We start from the raw sequence: 24561 nt of genomic DNA on the forward strand, positions 1-24561 counted from the left end.
ACCTAAATTCTCTGTCCCAACTAATCCAAACTGGTTTTGGATTTTTATTCCAATTATTTTTCCCTCAATTCAATTCTGAAAATTATTTGGAGCCTGAGAGATTTTCAAAGCAAGTGCCCTATTGCATTTGAGTTTTGACCTCAAACCAATTCTCCTGGATTGTCCTTTGAACCCACAACCCAGAACCATCTTGATCCACTCCTCCTCTTTTCAAATTTTTCAAAATTCAGTCTCTGCAAGTTTGGACCAGATTTGCCAAATTTGGTGAAATTCATATCTACACTCCTCCAAAAATTCCACCAAAATTCAGGCAGCCTATTTGAGCAAGGAGAAGCCACTCCACCAAAAATCAGCTCAAGGAAAAATCACCAGAGGGCAATTTCATTCGGTCGAACACCTGGTGGGCACTGTTACTGTTCATAGTTCAGAAAATTCAGTTTTCAGTGTCATCTTCAGTCCGTCAGTTTCAGTCACGCGGCCACAATGCCCTTGGCACGTTCCTCGCCGCCTCTTCCTCTTGTCCGAAGCTGCACACACGTGCGTGGAGCCTTCCTGGCGTCGGTAGCGCGCTGGCTCGCCCTCGCCGGCGTCTTCTGCGGCGTCGGGACCTCCCGTGGCGGCCGACAGGAGGCACACCACGGCAGAACGCCGTTCCGCGCCGCCCATCGCTCCCTGGCTCTCCGCGTGGCCTCATGCACGCCAGCGCACGCCCGTAGCACAGCCACCGTGGCCGGCAAGCACGTAACGCGCTCTCCGCCGCCGACGGGCCCGCACCATCACCGTTCCGTCGAGCTCGCCCTTAACACCCAAACCCCGGCCAGTTCAACACCAAAACGGACCCGTTGGACCTCCGTGATGATGCTCGACCCCATAACCACCCCGACCGAGCACGGAGAGGGGGGCACCCCTTAGAGCGCGCGTATATAAATTTGATCCCATGCTATTCGAGATTGTCATCTCCCCGTCTCAAAAGTTTTTCTTGGACGATGACTAGGGTGATTCCTAGCATCGAGAGGTAGGATGGGTGTGTACCGGTTAGCTGTGTTTTCTTCTGAAATACCGTAAACGGAACTAGTCCTTCGTGACTACGGAAATCCGTTGACTGTGGGAAAAATTTTGTACAAACTCTGCAGAGTCATATATTCCTCCAAATCATCTCTTCCATGTCAAGTTTCGTTCCTTCTTATCCTAATCAATTGTCAGCTTTGATGACAGAGACTCCAGTGAATCGCATGAGTGCTAAGTCCGGTTAAATGATCACTCCTGTGGATGGACTAACCTGTTTGTTTCATGAATTGAATGTTTATTATGAGTATTATTTACTTGTGAATAAAAGCCCTTTATGTGATGTCGCTCAGACGTCCGACTGTGGCATTTCTTTTTAAAGCCCTTTCTGCGATGTCGCTCAGATGTCCGACTGTGGCATTTCTTTTAAAGCCCTTTCTGCGATGTCGCTCAGACGTCCGACTGTGGCATTTCTTTTTAAAGCCCTTTATGTGATGTCGCTCAGACGTCTGACTGTGGCATTTCTTTTAAATCCCTTTCTGCGATGTCGCTCAGACGTCCGACTGTGGCATTTCTTTTTAAAGCCCTTTATGTGATGTCGCTCAGACGTCCGACTATGGCATTTCTTTTAAAGCCCTTTATGTGATGTCGCTCAGACGTCCGACTGTGGCATTTCTTTTTTAATGCCCTTTCTGCGATGTCGCTCAGACGTCCGACTGTGGCATTTCTTTTAAAGCCCTTTATGTGGTGTCGCTAAGATGCCCGACTGTGGCATCATTTTCCTTATTTTTATTTGTCCACCTTTCGAGGCGTCACTTCAGACACCCGATCGGTCCTTATTTATGTTCTGTGGAATTTCAGGCGGACTACCGCCGTTTTCCCTTTTTACTTACTCGTTATGCCAGTTTTATTTATTGTGCATTAAGGAATTAATCATGTTGCATCCATGCATGCATTTGTTATATCTTACGTCCGAACTGTCTTGCGAGTACTTTCAAAGTACTCACTGGCTTGTTGATTTGGCGAGATGCTGACGAAGGCGATCTCATGGATGAAGAGTTCGATAGCGAGCCCGACACTTAGAGGAGTCCCAGTCAGTCTTGTGCGACCCTGGATTTGGCCACTGATTTATATCCGCTTCCGCTACCAAATAAATTCATCGAGCCTCTCCTCGACGCTCGATGAGATGACAGACGTAGAGTCTTGTATTTCTCTCCCCGCTGTGTTTTTCCACCCCAGCCTATCCTTGAGACAGTAGTATGTCTCCACACCACTGTGTTCTGTCAGCCATTATGTATGATTATTGGCGTGCTTGTAATAATTTGGTTGAGCAACCGTAGTTCGACCCTGTAATATATTTTATGCTACTGGCTTATTGTATCAAGAATTTTTCTGCCAGTGTGGAGGATTTCTCTCATACTGGACTTAAAAGATTGGCTTTTCAATAAATATTTTTATTGGAAAACCGGTCGTGACAAGCTTGGTACCAGAGCCAGGATGACTGTAGGAAGCCACTAGGTGCGATCGCTAATTGGTTATTAGCCTGATAGAGCTAATTTTTAGTTTTGCAATGGTAGTCATTTTCTGTCAGTCAGCATAAATTTATGATCTGACCCTGCAGAATTTTGCCTACTTTTGTAGATGGCCGACGTCAGCTGCGAGTCTCAGACCTTCGCCAACGTACCCGATGGGTTCGTCAAGCTTCTTTCTTCCATCGTTCAGGTCGCGATGGGGCCATCCGTGCGCCCAGTCTTCACACTCTACCAGCATCGAGTCAACGACAGTCTGACCATGCACCAGGCCACGGTGCAGTTCAGGGGAGGGCGTGGTGAGTTACGCCGCTTCCGGTTCGTGGGAAGATCCATGCCTACGGAGAGGCATGCTATGCAGATGGCAGCCCGCGTGGCGATAGCTCGTCTCAGGGATGTCCTTCCCGTGATGAAGACTCGTCGTTACCGTTATCTTCCGTGCCATGTGCCTTACACCTGTCACTACGCATACTCCTGCCCCAGAGGGGAACGAGACGAGGCTTTTGAGATGCTCATTGAGTATCTCCGGGCCCTGGAGGCAGCCTTCGACAACCTGGTGGACGACTTCGTAGCTACCCGCATGGACTCAGTCCATGGCTGTGCTGCCAATAGGAGGGAGCTCCTACCCATCGCTTCGCCACCGACTTTTGTCTCGTCATCAGCATCTTTTACGCCTACTCGTCGCCTGCCTTCTACCGAAGAATTTAACCAAGTCATTGCACCCACTCCAGCGCGCACTACACCAACCTTCGCGCCCACTCCTGTACGTGTTGCTCCGCCCCTGGCAACCGCTCCGCCCGCTCTGCGCAACACTACACGTATGCAGCCCATTAGCGAGGAGGAGGTCGAGTCCCCAACCTCGCTACGCCTCGCCCTCGGTAGGGCAAGGGAGGTCGTCAACATTTCTGCCTGAGTACGCTTAGCTGCCGTGTGTTGTACCGCTTTGTAAGATATGTGCATAGGCTGGGAGAAGTAGCCTGTTTTCGCATCATGTAGGATCTGGAGAAGTGCACTAGCCTTAATAACATGTCAGGATTAGGTACGCATATCCTGAGTGATGTACTGTATAATTACCGCCCGCGTGTAAGATGTGTAATGAGCAGTCCTTCTCCGTGTGCAAGTCGTTTTATTTTAAGCTGAGTTATTTAATTCTATTTGCCAGCCTTATGTATTTTATGGATTTGTTTTTGCGACTCTTTCCGCTTTTCTTATGGGTTTTACAAAATATATCCCCAGAGTGAAAAATGTCTCGTCCTTGGACTCGCTCCATGCCAATTCCATCAGAGGAAAATTATGATGCACAACCCAGCAACGAGTTCACTCAGGGACAGTCAAGCCAACCGGGAAATGAATCGGCACTTTCACAAATGTGCCGCCTTTATGAACAGAGTCAGCAACAACATCGTGAAATAATGAACCAAGTCATCAACATGGGAAATCACCATGGACAGTATCAGCAACATTCCAAGTTATCTGAGCTACAGAAGACACGTCCTCAATCATTTTCTCACACTGACAAGCCTCTTGAAGCCGAGGACTGGCTTCGAGATATGGAGAGGAAATTAATTATTGCAAAGTGTTCAGATCTCGAGAAAGTACTATATGCTCCACACTATCTCACAGGAGCAGCCGCATCGTGGTGGGGGAATTTTCTGCACATGCATCCCAACGAAAATGACATAACCTGGGATGATTTCAAGGAAGGTTTCCGTGGTGCACATATTCCAAAGAGTATTATGAAAATCAAGAAGAGAGAATTTGATGACCTCAAACAAAGGAACATGACAGTGTCAGATTACAACAGTCAATTTACCCTATTATCCCGCTACGCCAATGAGGAGCGTATGACTGAAATTAAGAAGATGGTGAAATTCCTTGACGGTCTGGCGCCCGCACTTAAATGCCAACTGGTCGTGCACACTTTTCCTGATTTTAAAACGCTGGTGGACAAGGCCATTACTCTGGAAAATGAGAGACGCAGTCTGGAAGATATCCGCAAGCGAAAAAGGGACCAGACTAACCACACTCGCAATCATCGAAGCAAGATAGATTTTAAAAAGGGTGGGACACCCAAATTCTCATCCAATGTCTCACGCCCAATCAAGAATTTTCATGCAAGGGACAAGGAATTCACCTATCGCCCCGGCGTTACTTGTTACGCTTGTGGAGAAGAAGGGCACTATGCCAAACAGTGCCCCAAGCCAAGGAATTCAACCCCAAAGCCGAACAATGGCGGCAATAATTCAGCGCCCAAACGAAACAATTTCAATCCCAACAATAACCACAGGAAGGGTCATCTGAACCACGTAACCAAAGAGGAGGCACAAAATGCTTCGGATATCGTACTCGGTACGTTTCCTGTCAATACAATACCTGCAATGGTTTTGTTTGATTCTGGAGCTTCTCACTCTTTCATCTCGAAAAGTTTTGCTTTGCAAAATAATTTTTCGATGCTTCCTTTCGAGAAATCCGTAATAATCAAGTTCCCCAGGATTCAGCAAGTTTCTCAGAAATTCCTGTCAGAATGTGGTCATTGAGTTTGAAGGATTGGAGTTTTACGCAAATCTTATTGTATTGGAAAATAAAGGACTGGATGTCATCCTAGGGATGGATTGGCTAACCACCAATAAAGGTTTTATAGACTGTTTCAACAGGACCGTGATTCTCACACACCACCAAGGGAAGACAATAAGAGTATCAGCCAAGGAAGGAAAAAGACCCCGGCAACCGAGGTTAAATAAGGTGGACGTTTCTGAGCTAAACAAGGTTCCAGTAGTGTGTGAATTTCCAGATGTATTCCCTGAAGAGCTGCCAGGCATGCCACCAGATCGAGAAATAGAATTCCGCATTGAGCTAGCACCAGGAACCACCCCCATATACAAGAAACCATACAGAATGGCACCATCCGAGTTGATCGAATTGAAGAAGCAGATAAAGGAATTACTGGATAAAGGGTACATTTGGGCCAGCTCCTCACCTTGGGGATCACCAATTTTATTTACCAAGAAGAAGGATGGGACGCTAAGATTGTGTATCGACTATCGAGCACTTAACATGGTCACAGTCAAAAACAAATACCCGATGCCAAGGATAAATGATTTGTTTGATCAACTTGCTCAGGCCAAGGTATTCTTAAAGATTGACTTAAGGTCAGGATACCATCAATTGAAGGTACGAACGGAAGATATCCCCAAAACAGCCTTCACCTCCAGATATGGACTGTACGAGTTCACAGTGATGCCATTTGGATTAACTAACGCCCCGGCATATTTTGTTCACCTCATGAACAAAGTATTTATGAAGTTTATGGACAAATTCGTCGTAATATTCATTGACGATATTCTGGTATACTCCAAAACACCAGAAGAGCACGCAGAACATCTCAGGATTGTACTAGGAGAGCTAAGGAAACACCAATTGTATGCCAAGTTCAGCAAGTGCGAATTTTGGCTAAGACAAGTGGGTTTTCTAGGCCACGTGCTGACTCAAGACGGTATAGCAGTGGACCCAGAGAAAGTCAAGGCCGTACTTGACTGGAAGTCACCAGCCAGCGTAACAGACATACGAAGTTTCTTGGGAATGGCAGGGTATTACCGCAGATTTATTGAAGGATTTTCCACCATATCCAAGCCTATGACACAGTTACTCAAGAAAGATAAGAAGTTTGAATGGACAGAAGCCTGCGAGAAAAGTTTCCAAGAGCTAAAGCGGAAATTAACAATAGCACCAGTATTAATTGTACCCGATATACACAAGAATTTTGAAGTATTTTGTGACGCATCCAGAAAGGGTCTCGGATGCGTGTTGATGCAAGAAGGCAAGGTTGTCGCCTACGCTTCAAGGCAACTTCGCAAACACGAGGAAAATTATCCCACTCATGATTTAGAAATGGCAGCAGTTATTCATGCACTCAAGGAATGGAGGCATTTTCTACTTGGGAATCGATGTGAGATATATACGGATCACAAAAGCCTCAAATACATTTTTACGCAGCCAGAACTAAATTTACGGCAACGCCGCTGGTTAGAATTGGTAAAGGATTATGATGTTGGTATCCATTACCATCCAGGGAAAGCAAACGTAGTGGCCGATGCCCTGAGTCGGAACCCCAGCTCCGACGGGAACTATCTGCACAGCTTGAGGCCCGAATTCCATCAAGAATTTGTCAAGCTCAATTTGATAATGGTAGCAGAAGGCACCATATCAAACTTGGAAATACAACCACACCTTGTGGAGAAAATTAAAGAGGCTCAGTCCGGTCACCCCAGCATTGAAGGAATTAAAAGGATGTTGAGTATGGGCAAGGCGTCGGAATTCGTCATAGACAACGAAGGAATATTATGGTACGGAGAAAGGCTATGCGTGCCAAACATAGAAGACCTTAAACAGCAAGTTTTAACTGAAGCACGCACCACTCCATATTCGATCCACCCTGGAGGAACCAAAATGTATAAGGATATTCAGGAAAGATTTTGGTGGCACGGTATGAAAAGGGACATAGCCGCTTTCATTGCATGCTGCGACTCGTGTCAACGCATAAAAGCTGAACATCAGAGACCAGCCGGACTACTGCAACCTAACAAAATACCTGAGTGGAAATGGGATGAAATAGGGATGGATTTTATTGTCGGATTACCTCGGTCACGACACGGGAATGATGCCATATGGGTCATCACTGAGAGGTTGACCAAAGTAGCACACTTTATTCCAGTAAAGACAACCTACACCACTCAGAGGCTTGCCAGGATTTATCTTTCCCGCATAGTCTGTCTGCACGGTGTCCCGAAGACTATAATTTCCGACAGAGGCACTCAGTTCGTCTCAAGATTTTGGGAGCAATTACAACAGGCTCTGGGAACCCAACTAGCCTTCAGTACCGCATACCATCCTCAGACTGATGGACAAACAGAACGCGTAAACCAAGTTTTAGAAGACATGCTGAGAGCATGTGTCCTCACCTATGGAACCAGTTGGGAGGACAGCTTGCCATATGCCGAGTTCGCATACAACAACAGTTACCAGGCCAGCCTGCAAATGGCTCCTTTCGAAGCCCTATACGGAAGGAGATGTCGTACCCCGTTAAATTGGTCAGAGACCGGAGACAGCCGCATCTTCGGACCAGATATGCTCAGAGAAGCCGAGGAAAAAGTCAAGCTAATCAGGGACCGACTTAAGACCGCTCAAAGTCGACAGAAAAGTTCTTATGATCAGAAACATCGTAGGGTCAGCTTCGAACCCGGTGAATTTGTATACTTGAGAGTATCCCCGATGAGAGGATTGCAACGGTTTAAGATTAAAGGAAAATTAGCACCAAGATTCATTGGACCATTTTGCATAGTGGCACGAAGAGGCACTGTAGCCTACCAACTAGACTTACCCGAAGACTTGTCCGACATTCACGACGTGTTCCACGTCTCTCAATTAAGGAAGTGCGTAAGCAACCCAGAGAAACAAGTATCTCATGAGAACATTGACATACAGGCAGACCTCACTTATCGAGAACGTCCCATAAGAATATTAGAGGAGTCTGAAAGGAGGACCCGACAGAAAACCATCAAGTTTTTCAAAGTCCAGTGGAGCAATCACACCGACAGTGAAGCAACCTGGGAAAGCGAGGATTTTCTTCGGACAGAGCATCCACACTTATTTAAGGATCAGCTGAAATCTCGGGGACGAGATTTTTCCTAAGGGGGTAGGTGTTGTGACACTCCAAAAATTTTACTTTGGTTTCAGCAAAAACTTTGTGGTTTTTGAAAAGAGGCCATTTAAAATTTTCCAGAAAAACCTTCCTCTTAAGAAACTTTCTTTTCTTTGGCAAGGTTTTTATTCTGGCTTCAAACTTTGGTGTTTGACCTTTTTAAACTTCTTCTCTGTTGGTTCTCTCTCAAAAGTATTTTTGGGAGTTTAATCTTTTTCCTTTAAAAAGAAACTCCATGAAAATTTGGGATTTTCATATCTTGGAACCACCATGACTTGGCATTCTTGCCCATGTGGTAAAACCCCTCCAAAACCTCCCCTACAACTTGTGATCAACCTAAATTCTCTGTCCCAACTAATCCAAACTGGTTTTGGATTTTTATTCCAATTATTTTTCCCTCAATTCAATTCTGAAAATTATTTGGAGCCTGAGAGATTTTCAAAGCAAGTGCCCTATTGCATTTGAGTTTTGACCTCAAACCAATTCTCCTGGATTGTCCTTTGAACCCACAACCCAGAACCATCTTGATCCACTCCTCCTCTTTTCAAATTTTTCAAAATTCAGTCTCTGCAAGTTTGGACCAGATTTGCCAAATTTGGTGAAATTCATATCTACACTCCTCCAAAAATTCCACCAAAATTCAGGCAGCCTATTTGAGCAAGGAGAAGCCACTCCACCAAAATTCAGCTCAAGGAAAAATCACCAGAGGCCAATTTCATTCGGTCGAACACCTGGTGGGCACTGTTACTGTTCATAGTTCAGAAAATTCAGTTTTCAGTGTCATCTTCGGTCCGTCAGTTTCAGTCACGCGGCCACAGTGCCCTTGGCACGTTCCTCGCTGCCTCTTCCTCTTGTCCGAAGCTGCACACGCGTGCGTGGAGCCTTCCTGGCATCGGTAGCGCGCTGGCTCGCCCTCGCCGGCGTCTTCTGCGGCGTCGGGACCTCCCGTGGCGGCCGACAGGAGACACACCACGGCAGAACGCCGTTCCGCACCGCCCATCGCTCCCTGGCTCTCCGCGTGGCCTCATGCACGCCAGCGCACGCCCGTAGCATAGCCACCGTGGCCGGCAAGCACGGAACGCGCTCTCCGCCGCCGACGGGCCCGCACCATCACCGTTCCGTCGAGCTCGCCCTTAACACCCAAACCCCGGCCAGTTCAACACCAAAACGGACCCGTTGGACCTCCGTGATGATGCTCGACCCCATAACCACCCCGACCGAGCACTGTGCCACCGTAATCACTCGCCGGTGATCCTCGTTCACGGCAACCGCCTCGGACCGCCTATATAACGGGGTCCCGAGCTCACTCTCGTGCACGCAGCACCTCCACTACTCACCAACACCCCGCCAGGCCACTAGGGGGACCTCGAGGAGGTCTCCTCCCCCAGCTCCGGCCGCCTCGCCCCGCCTCGGCCTCCAGCTCGATTCACTTCGGTGAGGCCACCTCCGGCGCCCAAACCTCGTCCGTAGCCCTCTCTTGCACCCAGTAGTCTAACCCCCACCTCAATTTAATCTTTGCAGCCCTCTCCGACGTGCTCCATCCACGCCCGAACCACCGTCCGCCGGAGTTGAGACCGCCGTCGACGTGCTGCTCACCGGCGACCAACACCACCACCCACCGTTGCGGAAGGAAACGGTGAGCACATTGGTAACCTCTGATCCCCATGCCTCGCCGTGGATCGCCGCCGGCGACCACAGCAGCTCTCGGGCGCCGACGAGCCTCGTCCCTCCCATTTGAAGATTTAAACATGACAAGTGGGACCCGCTGTCAGCCTCTCTGTTCTGTCTAAACGAAGCGTTATCTGAAAACGCCTTCTGCCAAATACGTTTTCTCTTCGGGCTGGCGTAATCGCTACCGAAGTGTTTTCTGCTTTTATAAACTAGCCCCTGGAAATCTTCTGTTTCATTACAGATAAGTCCCTGGACAAAAACCCTTATAACTTTTAATCAGAAAAGTATTTTTGATTGATTCTTTTTCTGTTCTCTGTAAAATTTTGTCTAGTTTTTTTATCAGATTTATTTGAAAAATATTTGGTTTACCTTCTGTGCTCTCCTTGGTATTTACGTTAGCGCATATATCTTCTTTAAACGTAGATACCGAAGGAGGTGACGGAGCCGCGAACTTCACCGAGCTAGGCTCCGACTACTTTGAACCAGGCAAGCATGTTTGAACTTTTGATATGATGAGTGTCTTGGCATGTTTTGCATTTAGTTAGTTTCATGGCATGCCGGTGAGTATACCGATGAACGTTATTTTATGTGATAATGAGGTAAGTGAGTTCGATGATCCATACGTGGATGAATGTGAATATGAATGGCCATGTGTTGGCATGAGGATGGGTACGACGACAGTGTTGTAGCATGCCAGTCTTACGCCAGACTATGTGACTTCAGTGTCAAACCATATCGGTCCAGTACCTATCATTTCCTTCCTTGTACTACCACATGTTTTCCGCAAGGAATATGGTTTAGTAAGTTCCAAACCGCTTTCATGGTACACACCAAAGAGGAGAGGCCGTGATGATGGTTCCATGGCCCTGGATTAAAGCCAGTCATCCGGTCAGGGGGCATGGGTGTTTCCGGTTGGGACCGAGAGGGGGGCACCCCTTAGAGCGCGCGTATATAAATTTGATCCCATGCTATTCGAGATTGTGATCTCCCCGTCTCAAAAGTTTTTCTTGGACGATGACTAGGGTGATTCCTAGCATCGAGAGGTAGGATGGGTGTGTACCGGTTAGCTGTGTTTTCTTCTGAAATACCGTAAACGGAACTAGTCCTTCGTGACTACGGAAATCCGTTGACTGTGGGAAAATTTTTGTACAAACTCTGCAGAGTCATATATTCCTCCAAATCATCTCTTCCATGTCAAGTTTCGTTCCTTCTTATCCTAATCAATTGTCAGCTTTGATGACAGAGACTCCGGTGAATCGCATGAGTGCTAAGTCCGGTTAAATGATCACTCATGTGGATGGACTAACCCGTTTGTTTCATGAATTGAATGTTTATTATGAGTATTATTTACTTGTGAATAAAAGCCCTTTATGTGATGTCGCTCAGACGTCCGACTGTGGCATTTCTTTTTAAAGCCCTTTCTGCGATGTCGCTCAGACGTCCGACTGTGGCATTTCTTTTAAAGCCCTTTCTGCGATGTCGCTCAGACGTCCGACTGTGGCATTTCTTTTTAAAGCCCTTTATGTGATGTCGCTCAGACGTCCGACTGTGGCATTTCTTTTCAAGCCCTTTCTGCGATGTCGCTCAGACGTCCGACTGTGGCATTTCTTTTTAAAGCCCTTTATGTGATGTCGCTCAGACGTCCGACTGTGGCATTTATTTTAAAGCCCTTTATGTGATGTCGCTCAGACGTCCGACTGTGGCATTTCTTTTTTAAAGCCCTTTCTGCGATGTCGCTCAGACGTCCGACTGTGGCATTTCTTTTAAAGCCCTTTATGTGGTGTCGCTAAGATGCCCGACTGTGGCATCATTTTCCTTATTTTTATTTGTCCACCTTTCGAGGCGTCGCTTCAGACACCCGATCGGTCCTTATTTATGTTCTGTGGAATTTCAGGCGGACTACCGCCGTTTTCCCTTTTTACTTACTCGTTATGCCAGTTTTATTTATTGTGCATTAAGGAATTAATCATGTTGCATCCATGCATGCATTTGTTATATCTTATGTCCGAACTGTCTTGCGAGTACTTTCAAAGTACTCACTGGCTTGTTGATTTGGCCAGATGCTGACGAAGGCGATCTCATGGATGAAGAGTTCGATAGCGAGCCCGACACTTAGAGGAGTCCCAGTCAGTCTTGTGCGACCCTGGATTTGGCCACTGTTTTATATCCGCTTCCGCTACCAAATAAATTCATCGAGCCTCTCCTCGACGCTCGATGAGATGACAGACGTAGAGTCTTGTATTTCTCTCCCCGCTGTGTTTTTCCACCCCAGCCTATCCTTGAGTCAGTAGTATGTCTCCACACCACTGTGTTCTGTCAGCCATTATGTATGATTATTGGCGTGCTTGTAATAATTTGGTTGAGCAACCGTAGTTCGACCCTGTAATATATTTTATGCTACTGGCTTATTGTATCAAGAATTTTTCTGCCAGTGTGGAGGATTTCTCTCATACTGGACTTAAAAGATTGGCTTTTCAATAAATATTTTTATTGGAAAACCGGTCGTGACAGATATCCCCTTCCAAGTTGCATTTGTTTTCCCGCCCTCCCACCCTCTTTTTCCCGGAGCCTGAGTCTCTTTCGAACATCAATTTTCATTCGTGTGGAGCCTCTTCAGTCTTCCATCAATCATTTCATCTGGTGAACTCTCGTATTGTTCGTCATTCTTCATCTCTTTTTTCTTTCCGGTGGATTCAATTCAAGTTTTTCGGTGTTGATTATATTTTTTCCCTCGGCTCAAGTGTCTTCCCTGCTCGTTCGTCTCTCGCCAGTTTCTCCTTCCGGAGTGGTCAAGACATCTCAGGAGATTTGTCTGTGTTTGAGTTAATTCGTGGTTGTCATCTCATTCAAATATTTCAATTGTTCCGGTGCATCATCTATCTGTTCAACATCCTTTTTCAACGGTGCTTTCTCTTCAGTGGGCCCTAACCCACAGGTTTTTTCCCAGGATCTTACCTGACTCTTATGATTTCCCCGGAGTTATTCTCAAATTCTTTTCAAGCCTGACGTAAGTATGAATTTCATCAGTCAGATGCCTTTTCCAAGATCGATTTCAAATCATTTCATTGTTGGCCTAACCTCTCTGCTTTTCATTCTACCGGAGTATCTCAGTAATTTTGGTGGTGTTTCTTGTCATCATTTGAAGATCGAAGAAGAGTTTTTCCTCTAAATCTTGTCTGTTCTCTCGAAGATTCGTGGTTTTAGCTTCATGCTATCCTTTCGAATTATTCCATTCGTCAGTTAATCTCTTTCTCAACCATCCGGAGTATGTCAGGAGTTGTTTTTCCATTTCTTTTTACCGGAGGCCATCATTCCAGTTACCGTTCTCTATTTTTCCCGGTGCTTCATTCAAGTGTTTTTAATCAGCTCATGATCTCTTTGTTCTTTTGCATCTAAATCCCCTCTAGCATATTTGTTCTTATAATTCTTCCCGGTGATTCATTCTCTTTCATCAGCCATTTTCGAATTCTTACGGTGGTTAGTTCAAGATTCGTTTTCTTTGATTATCATATTAATTCATTCGTTCTTTCAATCTTACCGGTGGTTCATGAAGACTTTCTCAAGTTTTGTGCTATGTTCCCCCTTAATCCTTTTTCAACGAGAATAAGTAGTATGCAAAAATCCATTGCTTGTCATCAATTTAATTTGATGAAGGATAAGCATACAATAAATCTTATTCTTATTTCATCCAAGTGAGTAATCCTTTCCTTCGGAGTTTGTTCTTCATGAATAAATTCTAGTTCCAAGTGTTTTTCATCTTTTCTTTTCCGGAGTTCAAATTTCCTCAGCCTTTTCATCGGAACCTCCATCTATATCATCGCAAGGCTCGTCTGATTCTTTCATCCTTCATTCTATCTCATCAACTTTTTTGTCACTGGAGTTCTTCTTGGTGGTTCTTCATGATTTAATTCATTCCTCAAGAGTTCATCAAGTATCATTCCATCTGCTTAAGTTCGTGTTCTATTCTTTCCTTGTTCAACCGGAGTGCTGTCTAAATCCTTTCAGTCTTATTCGTTTCTTATGTCGTTCTAACCGGAGTGGTTTATTAGTATATCTGATTCCGTGAGCTTTCGATTCTCGTCATTCTCGCCGTTCCTCTCTTCTTCTCGAGTGCTCTCGATTCTTTGCTTCTTCTCTTGAGTTCTTGTTTCACCTCATCCCTTTTCCCTTCCGTCTCGGTCCTAAGATCTCGGGACGAGATCTCTTATCAGTGGAGGAGTGTTGTAACGCCCCGGATCCGATGCGCTAGGTGTCTGCAAGTTATTCGCCGTTGTTTCCATGTCATTTGCTTGCGTGTAGCATTTTATCATGTCGTCATGTGCAGTTCATTTTGCATACGTGTTCATTTCTTGCATCCGAGCATTTTCCCCGTTGTCCGTTTTGCAATCCGGCACTCCTATGCCCTCCGGCGTTCCCCTTTTGTCTCCTGTTGTGAGTGGGTGTTAAACTTTCTCGGAATGGCCCGAGGTTTGCCAAGCGTCCTTGGTTTAGCACCGGTAGACCGCCTGTCAAGTTTCGTGCCATTTGCAGTTCGGTTGATACTCCAACGGTTAACCGGGTAACCGTAAAAGCCTCCTTCTCTTTGCAGCCCAACACCCTTCCAAAGTGGCCCAAAACCCATCTAACTCCCCTCCATGCTCTTGGTCGTTCGATCACGATCGTGTGGGCGAAAACCGCTCCTCATTTGGACTCTCATAGCTCCCTATGCCTATATAAACGTCCTCCCCATCCATTTTCGCGGATCAAACCCTAGCAAACTCCTCCCCGCGCCGCCGGACATGTCCATCCGCGTCGGACATGTCCGCCGGACATGTCGCTTCGACCAATGGCGTCGCGCCACGTCACCCCGCCGTCACTCTCCTCCAACCGCCGGCCGCCACCTCACCCTCTCTCTCCTCCCTCCACCATGCGGCCCGCGGGACCCGGATTGGGCCCACGCGAGCCCGCGCCGCCGCCGTCGTCCGCCTCCTGGCCCGTGCCCCGGGCTCTGCCCCGCACCTCCTGGCCCGCTCGCCACTGCCGCCCTTCGCCGCCTCGCCGCCGGACTCCATCACCGGCCAGCGCCACCATCGCCGGCGCCCTGCGCATAGCCCCAACCGCCGCCTCCTCGCCTCCGGCCGAACGCTGCCCTGGCGCCCCCGCGTCGCCCCGTCGCCCGCCTCTTCTCCGCCACCGGCCGGCCACCGGCCACCCCGCGTCCCCGACTCCGGTCGCCGGACCGGCCCCGCCTCAGCTCGCCGCCCCACCCGACTCCTGCCAGATCCGGCCGGGAATGGGTGCCCCGCGGACGGACCCGTCCTTCACCGGCTATGTTACCGCTTTGCTCAGCCCTCTTATAGCGTTGCTAGTTGCAGGTGAAGTTGAAGATTGCTCCATGGTGGACTGGATTTTGGTTGGGATAACACAATATCTCTTATATTATTAATGCATCTATATACTTGGTAAAGGTTGGAAGACTCGGCCTTATGCCTGGTGTTTTGTTCCACTCTTGCCGCCCTAGTTTCTGTCATACCGGTGTTATGTTCCCGGATTTTGCGTTCCTTACACGGTCGGATGATTTATGGGACCCCCTTGACAGTTCGCTTTGAAGAAAACTCCTCTAGCAAGGCCCAACCTTGGTTTTACCATTTGCCTCACCTAGCCCTTTTTCCCTTGGGAGTCGCGCTCTCGAGGGTCATCTTTATTTTACCCCCCCCCCCGGGCCAGTGCTTGTCTAAGTGTTAGTCCAAACCGAGCGATGTCCAGCGCCCCCTGGGCAACCAGGGTCTATGCCAACCCGTCGTCTTGCTCATCCGGTGTGCCCTGAGAACGAGATATGTGCAGCTCCTATCGGGATTGTCGGCGCATCGAGTGGTCTTATTGGTCTTGTTTTACCATTGTCGAAATGTCTTGTAAACCGGGATTTCGAGTCTGATCGGGTCTTCCTGGGAGAAGGTTTATCATTCGTTGATCGCGAGAGCTTATCATGGGCTAAGTTGGGACACCCCTGCAGGGTATAATCTTTCGAAAGCCATGCCTGAGGTTATTGGCAGATGGTAATTTGTTAATGTCTGGTTGTAGATAACTTGACATCAGATCCGAATTAAAACGCATCAACCACGTGTGTAGCCGTGATGGTCTCTTTTGGGCGGAGTCCGGGAAGTGAACACGGTTTCTGGGTTATGTTTGCCGTAAGTAGGAGTTCAGGATCACTTCTTGATCATTGCTAGCTTCACGACCGTTCCGCTTGCTCTCTTCTCGCTCTTATTTGCGTAAGTTAGCCACCATATTTGCTTAGTCGCTGCTGCAACCTCACCACTTTACCCCTTCCTTTCCCTTTAAGCTTTGCTAGTCTTGATACCCATGGTAATGGGATTGCTAAGTCCTCGTGGCTCATAGATTACTACAACAACAGTTGCAGGTACAGGTTTTGTGATGATCATGATGCGAGAGCGATGTTTGATTGTCTGGAGTTCATCTTTTGCTTCTTCTTCGATCAGGGATAGGTTCCAGGTCGGTAGCCTGGGCTAGCAGGGTGGATGTCGTTTGAGTTTCTGTTTGTGTTTCATCCGTAGTCGGATGTTGATCTTATGTATTGTGATGTTGTATTCATGTGGCATTGTATGCCTTATGTATGTATCCCCATCTATTATGTAATGTTGATGTAATGATATCCACCTTGCAAAAGCGTTTCAATATGCGGGTCTATCCTTGGTGGGACCTTCGAGTTCCTTTTGGATAGGGTCACATATTGGGCGTGACAAAAGGAATGGGGGAAAGTAGTGGGGAAAGTTGTATCGCATAAATCTAGGACGTGGTTCAAAGAGGAAAGGAAGGGGCGAAAGTACTAGTTCCAAAAGGAAAGGAAGGGACAAGGCTGTAGAGTTTGAGCAGGACTAGATTTGCTGCGCTCACATAGGGAAAGGTGTCTAAAGATAACAAAACTGGGACCAACATAAATATGCTCCTTGGTTGTTTGTTCTTTGTTGCAACAGACCGTGCATGACCATAGTACATCGGTAGATGCACATGGTGCTGGTGCGACCACTGTCCCATGCAACTCATTAGTTGTTGTTAATCTAAGGCCCTGTTTGGTTAAGAACTCCCTAGTCCCGACCTGCTTGGTTCCAGGGACTAAACATGGACTAGAGGTTATTAAATGACATGCTAAAAGACCATGTTACCCCTAGTAATGAACTAATAGAAACAAGGTGCAATGCGTGGCAGGGGAAACTGTTGGAAAAAGTCCCAAAAGACTCACTCGGGGTCTTCTTTCTTTAGTCCCAAATGCCCACTTTTAGTCCCTAAAAGTCCCTCCTGTTTTGTTTAGATGGGACTGACACGGAGTTTTTTTAGTCCCTACACCAAAATGTCCCTGTAAACAAACACCCTCTAATAATGTCGCTGGAAAATTGATGCAATGCCACAGTTAAAAGAAAATTACATGTTTAACGAATTTTATTGTTAATATAATCTCTATGTTAATATTAATCAATGCCAGCGTTTGAGAAATGCTACTATCTTGCTTTCTTTCCCATTTAGATAAGGTAGATGCTTCTTTTTGTTGGCTTCTGTGTCATCCACTGTTATTGACCACTATTTGTTTCCTTTGCACCTCTGTGTAAACATGGTTATCTACTTCACCTCGTTGCCATTGTGACCTTTTGCTGCACTGCACAAAACACTTTTGTTTTAAGAGTGTTTTGTGCAGTTCAACCAAAATGTCACACCGATAACGTTGCTTGATTGCTTGATCTTAGTGGAACTGCACAAGAGGAGATCTTACTTCCTATCCGTTAAGGCGAATTTGGTTCAGATCTTCTTCTTGTGAGTTGTTTGAATTCTGCATCATGAGAGGTCAGTACTAGCCTTCTGCAGTGTGCTTTCATATGTTGTGCTACTTGTACGATAATGTTGCTTGATTTTAGTGAACTGGGAAAATGGAGACAAGACTTCCAATCTGTATATGCACCGTAATATCCCATTGAGGTAAGATAAGGATATTTCACAACTGCTGGCCTATATTTTGCCACTTTCATCAGAAAATTGAGTTTACTACTATACTTGTGCTCCCTAATTGACGTGCCAAATCTTACATTGAAGGCGAAGCTCGTCTGTTATTAAACCAAGTGATGAAGCGGAAGAACAAGCGGAATAAAAACAAAAATCAACTCCCGGTGCTGTAATGAAGCACTGGAACTGTGATGACACAACTAATGATATAGTTTTGCATCTTAATTTATTGCTATGGCTGGAACGAGCAATTGTTTTGCCACTGATTTGATGCCATATGTAATTATCTCTATGTGTGCAAATAGGGATCTTCTTTGAAGATACCATATATTTTAGTGGAACTGCACAAGAAGATGTTGGAAACATTAAACTAATCAAGGAGTATATAGTAAGCATGGCCACCCCCGTAGATAGAAACAGGTGGTTCCGGAGAAGTGCTTCATCTGTATGCTCTACACAATCAGCCTCCTGACAAAGGTTGGTACTTGCCCACTGATTTCATCCATTTGATTGAGCTTTGTCATCTCTATTGGTGTTGTGCTACTGTTTAGATACTATCATGAAAAAGTGGTATTGTCGTTGAGAAGTGCTTCATCTATGTTGTTTTAAATATTTCCTTTCCTTTTTTTCGAGCAAACAGGGATGCTAGCATTTAGTAGTCCTCTTTCCTTTGCACAACAAGATCATCTTCCTCTGAAGAAGAATATGGAGTACATGAAGTGACTAGTTCCGATTATGCCAGGATGAAGGAGCCCTGTCTATCTTCTCATCAGAAGGAGCGGTTGAAGGATGGTTACATTACTCCCCACAAGACCAAACTAACTTCAGCTTAGAAGGACTGAAAAATCTCCATTTTTTTGTTGTGAGGCGCGAGTACAATGTTGTTCTAGGATTCTTTCTAGTGAGTTCCATTTTTCTAAAAGTGTGCTATACATGGACCATGTATGTGCCTGTTGAAACTGTCAATTCATAGTATAGTTTGCTTTATACTAATCACTTTTTTGTATTTGTCCAAACAGGGGTGCTCAGCTTGATTTCAATGCGAACTGCACAAAATGTTCATGAATACATCGAATCATTCATTTCCACCACAAGAAAGGAGGTGCCCATAAGTTCAAGGCATTGCAACATATAAGGGCAAAATCATACAAGCTATGAGCGAATTTGGTTGATTTTGGTGGAACTACACAAAAAGAACAACTGGTTTATTTAGCACGAGGTTCCATGTCAATGTGCGAACTGATGGCAAACCCTGCCCATTGCACAATCGTAGGCATTTGATATTTTGGAATGGGACAACCTTGTCAAATTTTGCTCATTTATTTTAGCAAGATATGTGTTTGATATTTTCAAATGCGACGCCCTTTGCTTTCAGCAGCGTGGATCAATTTTTTCTTTATTCTTTAGTTGTGAAGTAAATATTGCATCTGACATGTGAGTCGCTGAGATGCATAATCATCGATTGTTTTGAATGTTCTCTATGAATTGCCAGGCCTTTGTGTTTGATTGCAATGTACAGAAACGCTAAAAAGCTGCTCAAACTCTTTGTACTCCTTCTGTTCCTTTTTACTTCGCACATTGTGGAAGTGCATACTTTTTTGTATAAGATTGGTCAAAGTAGAGATACTTTGACTACAGACAAAACTTGCATGCAGACTAGAAAGGTCCGAAGGGAGTACATGTGAAACTGCTGCAAACGAGGTGATCATCGTAGTAGTACGTATTGTTTTGCATGTTCATTCAATGCTAGTGATACAAGAATTCGAACTAATCAAAATAAATTCATTCATACACGGTCGGATTTCATATAAACATGTCGGATTTCAATACATTTCATACATTCTTCAACCAAAAAGGGGTGCGCTAGAGGTATAATTAATTAACTGAAGCTACCCACCTGTGTACCGCTGAGCCGAACAGAAGCTTCAGTGACTTAACTACAGGTGCGGTTGCGTAACTGACATGTGGCCTGTTGGGCCAATGTGTCAGTCAACCAACTGCACTAGCAATTAAGTAGAAGCAACGTTCTTCTCCAGCGTAGCTCTACGACTCCACGTCGCCGCCAATAAGCTAATCGGACATCAATGGTCAACCTGCCTAGCTTGGCTTCAACCGGAGCGTAGCAGCGGTGGCCTTACTAGGACCCGAGCGGCGGCGACCTACCGTGTTCTACTCTTCCTCGTTTTCTGTGTGGCACGGCCTCGTTGGCAGCGGGGCGGGGCCTCGGCGGAGCCGGCGATGTCCTCTGTCTCATTGCCGGCGGGTGGTGCATCAGCGGAGCGGTGGAAATCCTCCCCCACGTTGCCGGCAGGGTGGGGCCTTGGCTGAGCCGGCAATGTCCTCTGCCTCGCTGTTGGCGGGGCAGGGCCTCGGCGGAGCCGGCGGTGTCCTCTGCCTCGTTGTTCGCGCCGCGGGGCCTCAGCGGAGCAGGGCCTCATCGATGCCAGTGGAGCGGGGACTCGTCGGAGCCAGCATTGTCCTCTGCCTCGTCCTCGGTCTCACCAAACAGCGCCTCGCCCGCTTCATCGCCCTCTTTGCTAGCCTCTTTGTAGGCGGCCGCAGCCTCCGCCACCCGCATGCGGTACTGCCAGCGCTCGAGGCGGCCCTTGCGGATAGAGCGGTATGAGTCGAGCAGCGCATCCAGCTCCGCCCGCTCCGCGGCGATCTGCTCCTCCGCTTGCAAGTGCTCCTGGAGGAGATGGTGGTTGTAGGCGGCATCGGCCTGCGCCTTCCGGAAGTACTCCTCACGCATCTGCCTCACCCTGTCCATATATTGGGCACGTGCCTCGCTGATGGTCATGGTGCAATGCATGGGCGAGGATGGCGCAGACGAGGGGGTTGGCGCCGGATCGTCGAATACCATGTTCTCCATTGGGACATCGTCATCCACCGACTGCCTGCCGGCCAGCCGGTCGGCAACAATGGCTGCCATCTCCTTGTGGTCCATCGTCCGCCCATCCCGAAGAGCGCTGGAGCGCGAGGAAGCCATGGTGGGCAGTAGTGGTGTGGACAGGATAAAGGGAACGAATGCGGATGACTGCGGCTATGGCCGGCGCAGCAGTTTATATAGCAATGGTGGGCGGGCGGAGCGACGGACGTGTGGCGCCGGAGTAGCCGCCTCGGCAACCGCGTATCATTAATGTGTGCGGCAGATGGACGAACGGACGACAGTTGTGTCATTTGAAGGCGGAGCAATCGCCTGCACCGGGAAGCGGGTCGGCCGGCGTTGACTGTTTCGGTTGAAAAGTGTGCGCGGGCGAGGAGATGACTTTACTTGGAGGATGACAATGGGGACCCACCAGGTCCATAGCCTCACGTACGCAAGTGCCTCCTTATTATATTAGCAAAATAACTATTCTGCACACCACTTCCGCACTGCATGCTGAACGCAAGTGCACGTCATTCTCTGAATCAAGTGTGTTGAAGTACTCACACGAGTGAACTTCTCGTCGGAAAAAAACTGCACGCGTTATTTTTTCGGTACTCTTTTCACTCTAATTTTTTAACCGTTTATCGGAATGAGGCGTGCAATATACCGTTGAAAAGCTATGGATTAGGCGCAACTTCTACATGTTGAACACTTTTCGAGATTCCACACGGTTTAAGAGCAGTTTTGAAAATGGTGCAGCGGATGACGAGTGGCAGCGAGTGTTTTTTCACGTTTTTTTCAAACCGCTTGTTGGAATGAAGCAAATGATACGCCATTGGATAGATATCGTCCAGGTGCATCTTTTTCATATATAAATCTTTCTCTAATTCGTTACGGTTTAAGAGCAGTTTCAAATTTCCTAAATCGCGGAATTCTGTTTTTCAGGTTTTTTAAAATTTTCGGTACTGTTTTCGCTCCAGTTTTTGAACCGTTTGTCGAAACAAGGCGTGTGATACGCCGTTGAAAGCTACGAACGAGGCGCAACTTTCATATGTAGAACTTGTTTTCAGATTCATTACAATTTTAAATTAATTTTGAAAATGGTGCGGCTGCCGGCGAGTGACAGCGAACATATTTTCGTAAATTTGTTCATCGGAATGATGCAAATGATACGCCGTTGGAAAGATATCGACGAGGCGCAACTTTTTCATGTAGAACACTCTGTCTAATTCTTTATGTTTTAACAGGAATTTCGAATTTACCGAAATGCTGACACTCTGTTTTTCGCGACACCCAAATCGACGTGGTACTTCATCCGACTGAAAACCGCACTGCAACAGACGAAAAACAGCACTGCATCACACGGGTAAGAGAACTGCATGGTTTCTTTTATTCAAACATAATTTTTTCAAGAACGAGAAAGTAGAGTGCACTTAACATCGGGTGTAAATGAACCACAACACTATCAAGAAGTGAACCGCATTACTTTTTTTCGCTTTCGTAACAATTTTTTTGCATTTACAGGATGAACAACATCATACGACCGACCGCACTGCTTGAGACTGAAAACCGCACTGCATCGGATGGGCAAGCGAGCTGCATAATTTGTTTTGTCGGACGTAAATTTTCTAAGACAAGACGGTGAACCGCAACACCATCGAGAAGCGAACCGCGGCACTACCGAAAGTGAACCTCATGAGTTATTTTTTTGTCTTTTTTCATACTTACTATTTTTTTACGCACGTAGACCAAGCAAATAGACCACATGGACTGAGCGAGTGAGCTGTATCTAATAAGAAGTGAGCTACTTTTGAGATGTTTTGGTTTCTATTTAACTTCTTCTGTAAACTCGTCTCGACTACATGATCAATGTGTGTGAGCTGCATGAATGGGGCAAGTAAACTGCATTAAAAATTACATTTGCATGAAAAGAATGTTATGTCCCACCAACATTCTTTGAATAAATTATCAAACAAGTTAACCGCACAAAACAAAAACAAAGTACTGCACAACCAAGCTAACAAAATTGCACTATCTACGGCCGCTGATGATCCTCATAGACACAATACATCCATTTGTAGGTTTACTCAGCCACACACACATACATACACACAAAATCAACACTAGCACCTGGCAGAGCTGCAATTGAGGATCAACGGAACTGTATTTGGGGACCAAGCGAGCCGCACTAGATCAGAAACCTACAAATATAGCCAAAGATGAAACTAGCTCACCAGCAAACTGAACTTCAAGTGAACAATGATGCTCTTTCTCTTTCTTACTGAGTGCACTTCAAATTATTTCCAGAAAAATAATACAGTATAAAAATTGATGAACTACACACTGAAGCACCCGTTGACGAACTGCACAGCCACGACTTCAGCAAGAATTTCCACTTCACAATGAGCACCTCCTCGGATCATAGGGATACAACCATACAGGGGAGCAGGCACACTGCTCGGGGATGAAGAGAGCAGCGCCGTGCTGCCGAAAAAACTGCACGCATGCTCTTCCCGAACTGCACACGCATGAGCATCTGTGAATAGCAGCTTTGATGCCCCCTGTCACTACGAACGCAGAGGAGAAGGTGGGTTGATGGCGCCCATGCCAGGTACCAGACATCGTGCTCAGAATCGAGCCACGACGCACATCAAAATCCGAAGAACAAAAATTCATCAAACTACTAAATTTTTTTGTGAGAACTGAAGAGAAAAACGCAGTAAACTGCTGTTGCCGCTGCAGCGCCTGTGCTCCCGTCGTCGCGCTGGGATAGCTGCGCACGCACCTAGAGCAAAGCGTGATGCAAAATTCAGTTGGAGATGGGAGGGGCCATGGTCGCTTTTTTCACCTGCATCAGTAGCCTGCTTGGAGAGGGGAGGGGCGTCTCGTAGGTTGCCGGCTGGGGAGGGGAGGGAGGGGCATCCACCGATGGTCAGCAGGAAAAGGTGCAAGGACAGCCGAATCGACAAGGCTGGTGCAATGAGATGAAGCCAGCAGTGAGACGCTGGACGATGGTGGCGGCGGATTTCGGCGTGGGGAGCGTGGATCCAGCGCACTACCGCACTGCACATCGGCGGCTGCGACCCTACGAGTTGCACGCATTGGAAACGTGGACTGCGGGCGACCTTTAGCGGTGTGGATTACACCATTGTGGACAGCCGTGCACTGAAGCTGCGCGAGGTGGGCACTGCACGCGGGGCAGAGGAGGATATAACAGCGTTGACCCGGAGGAAGCTAGGCGCCAGATCTCCTCTGTGTTGGGGGGATCATGGCACATGTCTAGGGGGTCGTCACCGGGCACGCCCCTGGCTGGTGGCCGTCATGGGGGAGGAGAGTGGTGGTGCGCCATGGGGGGTCAATGGGTGGCACCGTCCACCGCAGTGGATCTGGACTGGGGCTGGCGGCGCCCTCAATCCGGCATCGGCATCGGGGTTGCACAGCTCTCCATGCAGCCCCATCAGTTGCTCGTGGAGGAGGAGGAGAAGAGGAAGGGAGGTAGGAGAGCTCACCGGAGGGGATGGGAGGCAGCAGAGCTCACTAGAGGAGATGGGATGGAAAGGCACGAAGCGAACTGCTCGGGGATGAAGAAGGGAGCAGTGCCACACCGCCAAGAAAATAGCACGGGCGCAGTTGACCGGTGCGTCGAAGGAAGGCAACTGTCACGGAGGAAGGAGGGGGCCGCGGCAGTCGCTGGATCCATGGCCGGAGCACTCAGATCTGTGGTGGGGCGGTTAGGGAGATGTCATTGGACGGCACATGGCCGGGGTGCGGCAGGGGCGAGGTCGGGCGGCGCGTGG

This window comes from Triticum aestivum, chromosome 6B (assembly GCF_018294505.1).
Source record: "Triticum aestivum cultivar Chinese Spring chromosome 6B, IWGSC CS RefSeq v2.1, whole genome shotgun sequence".
NCBI lineage: Eukaryota > Viridiplantae > Streptophyta > Magnoliopsida > Poales > Poaceae > Triticum > Triticum aestivum.